This window comes from Camellia sinensis, chromosome 1 (genome assembly GCF_055761805.1).
Source record: "Camellia sinensis isolate YWXY chromosome 1, ASM5576180v1, whole genome shotgun sequence".
NCBI lineage: Eukaryota > Viridiplantae > Streptophyta > Magnoliopsida > Ericales > Theaceae > Camellia > Camellia sinensis.
In genome coordinates, this window is record NC_138961.1 from 215,962,988 (window position 1) to 215,969,808 (window position 6,821).

Sequence of the window (6,821 nt, forward strand, 5' to 3'; positions counted from 1 at the left end):
CTTAGTTTCTTACTTGAAAGTTGGGAGACTTTGGTTGTGGCGGTTAGTAATTCGACGCCTGATGGAGTTGTCACAATGAGCCTAGTCACTAGTAATTTGTTGAATGAAGAAACTAGAAGAAAATCAGCGGGTTCTTCTCATTCGGAGACATTTGTTATGAGAGGTCGAAGCAAAACAAGGGAGAGAAGTAAGACTCTTAATGGTCCTGATCAAAGCCGTGACAAATCGAGAGATGATTCTTTTTCAAAGAAAAACATTAAGTGCCATTATTACCATGAGAAAGGGCACATGAAGTGGGAATGTTGAAAGCTCAAAAACAATGAGAAAATGCATGATAAAAGTGTAGATAAGAAGCATGACAACACAACTGCGGTTACTACTAATGGTGATCTCATGGTTGTTTGTGAAGATGATTATGTTAATTTTGTGGGCCAAGAGAGTAATTGGGTGATTGATTCTGGTGCTTCTTTTCATATGACTTCTCGAGTTGATTTCTTTACTTCCTACACCAAAGGAGATTACGATTGTATTTGAATGGGTAGTGAAGGTTTGTCCAAGATTGTTGGCATGGGCGATATTTGCTTGGAAACAAATTTGGGCTGCAAGTTATTGCTTAAAGATGTGAGGCATGTTCCCGACATTTGCCTCAATTTGATCTCTACCGGAAAGCTAGATGATGAAGGCTACGACAACAAATTTGTTGATGGAAAATGAAAGCTCACACAGGGTTCTGTGGTGGTGGCTAATTGCAAGAAGACTCGCACACTTTATTTGATAAAAAGAAAATTTTGTAAAGGTATTCTCAATGCACTTGAGGATGATACTTCTACCGAATTGTGGCATAAGCGATTTGGGAACATAAATGAAAAGCGGCTGCAAGTTTTATTCAAGAAAGAGCTTCTACCCGGTTTGAAAAGTACATATCTTAAAACTTGTGTTCATTGCTTAGCACAACATAGAGTTTCTTTTCATAAAAATGTTGTATCTAGAAAAGAAAATGTTTTGGAGTTGATTCATTCGGATGCTTGTGGTCCTTTAAAAGTTAGAACACAAAATGGTGCACTTTATTTTGTTGCTTTCATTGATGATTATTCAAGGAAAGTTTGGTCTTTTGCACTAAAAACTAAAGATCAAGTTCTAGATGTGTTTAAGCATTTTCAGGTCATGGTTGAAAGAAAAACGGGACGGAAATTGAAGTGTTTCCGAATGGACAATGGTGGTGAATATATTGGGTCATTTGATGAGTATTGTCGCGGCCAAGGTATTTGACATCAAAGGACAGTTAAGAAAACTCCTTAACCAAATGGTGTTGCCGAGAGGATAAACCGTACCATTTTGGAAAGAATAAGATGTCTTCTTTCACATGCTAAATTCCCAAGATCCTATGGGATGAGGTAATGAGGACATCGATTGATTTGATTAATTTGTCTCATTTCTATCATTTGAATGGTAGTGTTCCCGAATGAGTTTGGATCGGCAAAGATATGTCTTACGAGCACTTGAGATTTGGTTGCCAAGCATTTGTTCACATTCCAAAGGATGAAAGGTCCAAGCTTAATAGCAAGTGAAGACAATGCATTTTTCTTGGCAAGTGAAGACAATGCATTTTTCTTGGCTATGAGCGTGATGAGTTTGGTTACAAATTGTGGGATTTGATCGACAAAAAAGTTATTCGAAGTTGTGATGTTGTGTTTCTTGAAAACCAAACAATTGAAGACTTTGGCAAAAGTGATCAACCGAAGCAAAAAACTAGTGATCTTATTGACATAGACCCATCTCCTTCATCTTTGGTGAATGATGAAAATGGAGGACATGCGCAGCCTCCTCTTGAAGATGTAGATGTAGATGATGATACTACTCCAAATGAAGTTGAGTCTGAAATTAAGAAAGAGCATCCAACTCAAGAATCACCACCACAACTTAAGTTGAGAAAATCTACAAAGATCGACAACCTTTGAGAAAGTATCCTCCCAATGAATTTGTGTTGATTTCCCATCAAGGAGAGCCCGAAAGCTACCAATAAGCAATTGAGCATGCAAAGAAAGGTGATTGGAAAAAGTCCATCGAAAAGAAAATGAATTTCTTACTTGAAAACCACACTTATGATTTGGTAAAGTTTCCTAAGGGAAGGAAAATTTTGAAAAATAAGTAGGTCTTCAAATTGAATAATGATGGCAAGAATCTAAGGTACAAAGCACATTTTGTTGTTAAATGCTTTGGACAAAAGAAAAATGTTGACTTTGATGAGATTTTCTCGTCAGTTGTGAAGATGTCTTCAATCCGAGTTGTACTTAGTATGGCCGCAAGTATGAATCTTGGGGTTGAGCAACTTAATATGAAGACCGCATTTCTTTATGGCGACCTTGAAGAAGAAATTTACATGGAGCAATCGGAGGGTTTTGTAGAAAAAGGGAAAGAGAAATTTATTTGCAAATTGAAGAAAAGTTTGTATGGCCTTGAGCAAGCACCGCGGTAATGGTACAAAAAATTTGACTATTTCATGATGAATAATGGTTTTTCTAAAATGACTTCGGACCATTATGTCTTTGTGAAAAAAATTTCGGATAGCAAATTTATTATTCTTTTGCTTTCTGTTGATGACATGTTAATTGTGAATCAAGATTCTATCATGATTAACAAGTTGAAGTTAAAGTTGAGAAAGTCTTTTGCTATGAAAGACTTGGGGCCGATAAAACAAATTATTGGTATGAAAATTGTTTGTGATCGAAATAAGTGATTGATTTGGTTGTCTCAAGAAAGTTACATTGAGAAGGTTCTTGAGAGGTTCAACATGGATAAAGAAAAGTCAGTTGGTTGTCCACTTGCGGTCACATCAAGCTTAGTTCAAATCAGTGTTCTACAAGTGAGAAAGACAAGAAAGAGATACTAAAAATTCCTTATGCTTCAGCGATTGGTTTTTTGATGTATGTCATGGTTTGTACAAGGCTGGATATTGCTCATGCTGTTGGTGTGGTGAGTTGGTTTCTCTCTAATCCAAGTAAAGAACATTGGGCAACAGCGAAATGGATTCTAAGGTATCTTTAAGGGACTTTAAAGTTGTGTTTGTGTTTTAGGAATGGTAAGCCGATACTTGATGGGTTCATAGATTCCGAGATGGTTAGTAATGTTGACTCTAGAAAATATACTTCGAGGTATTTGATGACTTTTGTAAGGAGAGATGTGGCATGGCAATCTAAATTACAAAAATGTGTTGCTCTCTTAACTGCCGAAGCTGAATTTATCGCCATTATGGAAGCTTCCAAGGAAGAGTTATGGTTGAAGAAATTTTAGCAAGAGTTGGGTTTGAAACAAGAAAGGTATGTACTTTATTGTGATAGACAAAGTACTATTTATTTGAGTAAAAATTCTAATTTTCATTCGAGATCGAAACACATTGATGTGAGATACCATTAGATTCGTGAGGTTTTAGATTCAAAATTAGTGCAATTCGAAAAGGTTCATATAGATGATAATATTTCGAATATGTTGACTAAGACTTTGTCGAGGGACTGACACACTACAAGAAAAAAAAACATTTGGTGACCAAATTTTTAGTTGCCGAAGGTTGTTTTTAGTCGCTAAAAGTCAATGGCGACTAAAGTTCTGTGTTGCCCCGTTGGTCGCCAAAGCCTTGTCGGCAATAGTCATTGGCGACTAAATTGACATTGGTCGCTAATTATCTTATCTTCGGCTACTAAAATGGACTTAGTCGCTAAACATAACTTTTTGGTGACGAAATATTTAGCTGCTGAAAGTAATCAAATCAAAATGAAATTCTCTTTTAGTGACTAAAATATTTAGTTAGCAAAAATATTTAGTCGCAAAAGAATTACATTTAAGGACCATACAATTTAGTTGCCTAAAGTGTCATTGTTTTCCCCCTACTAAATATTTAGTCACTAAAAAGAACATATTTTTCATCTTCAATTTTTTAGCTACCAGTTTTTTAGTTGCTAAAAACGTGGCATTCCTTTTTGGCTACCAATTTTTTAGTTGCTAAAATCATGGTACTCCTTTTCAACTGCTAATTTTTTAGTCGCCAAAAACTTTCATTTTCTTTGGCTACTAACTATTTAGTTGCCAACAAATTCCCTTTTTATTTTTTGGCTACTAAATGATTAGTCGCCAAAAGCTCTATTTATTAATTTTTTTAAAATGCATAAATTAAATATTTTTCATTAATTTCTGAATTATATACATTCCATTATCAATACAACTTGTAACGTGGACATATACAGAATAATACATCTATCAATTATCATCTAAATCCATTATCAGTAATACCTATTTCATTATCAACTATCCAAAAACTTTAACTTGTAACATCATATTCCAAATATCATATAAATCACACCAACCAAGTATAATTCATCTAAATTAAATATTACATACAAAAATACTGAAATTTCAAAACAAAGGGTTATAGAAAAATAAATGTCTTCCATTTACAGAACAAATGCTTTTCATATACAAATAAATATCCACAATAGCCCCTGCAAATGCAATCTGTAAGGAAAAAAAAAACCATTAGCACTTATTCAATAAAATTGACATTTCAAATTATAGCAATTATAAAAAGAAAACTGAATTAGAATACCTTTAATGGGTTAACATGGTGCACTGAAATGCTACAACCAGCAGCTGTGGAAAAAAAAAAAAATTTTGAAATATCAAATAGCTCCAACTATTCAAATCCTCCCATAAGCAAAATATCAAACAAGTTTCTCATTAACTTGAAATGCCTTTGCTTCTCTTCAGCAAATTGTGCTTCATAACCATTTAAACAGTTGACCAAAATCTGACATTAAGATCCCATTAATATACATCAATAAAAAGCACCAGATGGCATTTAAAAAGTGTGTGTATTTTTGTAACCTTACCTTCTCTATGTTTGGGACAAGCTCTTGTTGTTTCCTCATTCTTTCACTGATCCGATTTCTCCTCACCTGTGAATTGCATGAATAAAGGAAGAAAACAAGTCACCAATAGAAGATCTTCTAACCTCAAGCAAAGTACTCCACTCACAATTGGAATTTATGGGTACTAGTAAGTTCAATGTCCCAACCACTATTCTAGGAAAGTTATGGCTACTGGGAGTAGGTTGTTTGGTTGTGTAGAATTAAAATTTGGTTGGAAAGAAATACAAGAGTTTTTTTAGAGCAAGATTGAAGAGAGTGGAAGGTTGTGGGACAATATTTGTTATTTGTCTTTTTTTTGGGCTTCAATGTCTTCTCCTATCAAGGGGATACCTATATTTATCAAAAAAAAAATAAATAAATAAAAAAATCAAGGGGATAGCTTCACTTTTTATTTATAGAAATTGGAGGGACATATATGACTCGTAATTTTGTTTTTACATTTCATCCACCCTCCAAGGGAGCATCCACTCTACAAAGAACAAAAGAAACCGACCCTTGAGGATGTGCTAGAACCTCATAAAAAGAATATACCTTGCTTTTAAATCAATATTCTATTAGGTATTGGATTTTAACATCTTTAACAGTAGAAAACCAAATTCTACTACATCTAGTTAGCCAACTTGACAAGGAAAAAAAAACAAATTGCATACTCTCAATGCTAGGAGAAAAAACTTGAATAATTACAAGAAAACATTGCTAGAAATATATACAAGAGTTGCATACCAGTTAAAACAATAGGATAACTCCGTGGAAAGGTTAAGACATCATTAGAATTGAGGCCTGATGTGTAGAACTCCACACCAGCTGGTAGAACACACTGCAATTCAACAACCCCACTATGTTGGATGAGGATGGTTGAAAGAGAGAACATATAAAATAGCCAAAGTAAAGCAGAGTAATAAAGTAATGGCTTTGTCGACAAAAAGTAGCCAAACTAAGAGAATGTGGGAAACATAGTAGCACATGGTTCATAGTCTCTGGTTCAGCATTACAGAGTACACAATCCATATTGGCATTGCCATTGATAACACAAACTCTCTGCAAGTATGTAGTAGTCTTCAATTTTTGTCTCCAAGTTAACCAAGCAAAACATATGACTTTGGGTGGGATTACATTCTGCCAAATCATCTTATCAACCCCTCTTATATCATTGGAATTTAGACTGAAGTATAAACTGACTAGAGCTCTCGGCTTTCCATAACAAACTGCCATTCTTATCTGCCCTCAAAGCATTGGCTGAAGCTAACATGTTGACTGTAGCCACATCCTTCCTTTCCCAATCCCTCAACAATCTTATAAACCCCAGCTCCCAATCAGAAAAACGTTTTATAAACACTATTCCATGGACCACAACACTACCCAATTCTATAGAACTTTTATTTATAATCACTATCACTATGCAGTTTTTGATACCATATCATATTCTTTTTTTCTTAGACTGGTTCATGTTTCAATTTCTAGAGTGAACTATGGTATGATTGGTCTTAGAAATATTTAGATAAAAAGACAAACAACAACCAAAATAGTATGTTCTCAAAAAAAAAAAAAAAATTAAAAAAAAATAATAACAAACCAAAATAGTACAAACACAGAAGAGAATTAGAATGCATCATTTTTTCAATTTGCTTCCCTCAAAAACTTTACTAAGAGATCAAGTAGAATCTTACACATTTGACCACGATAATGGCACGTTTTTAAATCAAATACGTCTACTTGATTGTTGTGCTACTCTATTTTTCTCTGATTATCAATTATTTTATTTTATTTTTATTGTTAGCCTCAAACACAGTTTGTGGTTCTTGGATTACCAAAACATGTTAATTTTCCGTTAAGGAGATTCATTTTATTCCAGGAGAACTACAATCAGCAACACACAATCTATTGTTTTTTATTTATTAGCAT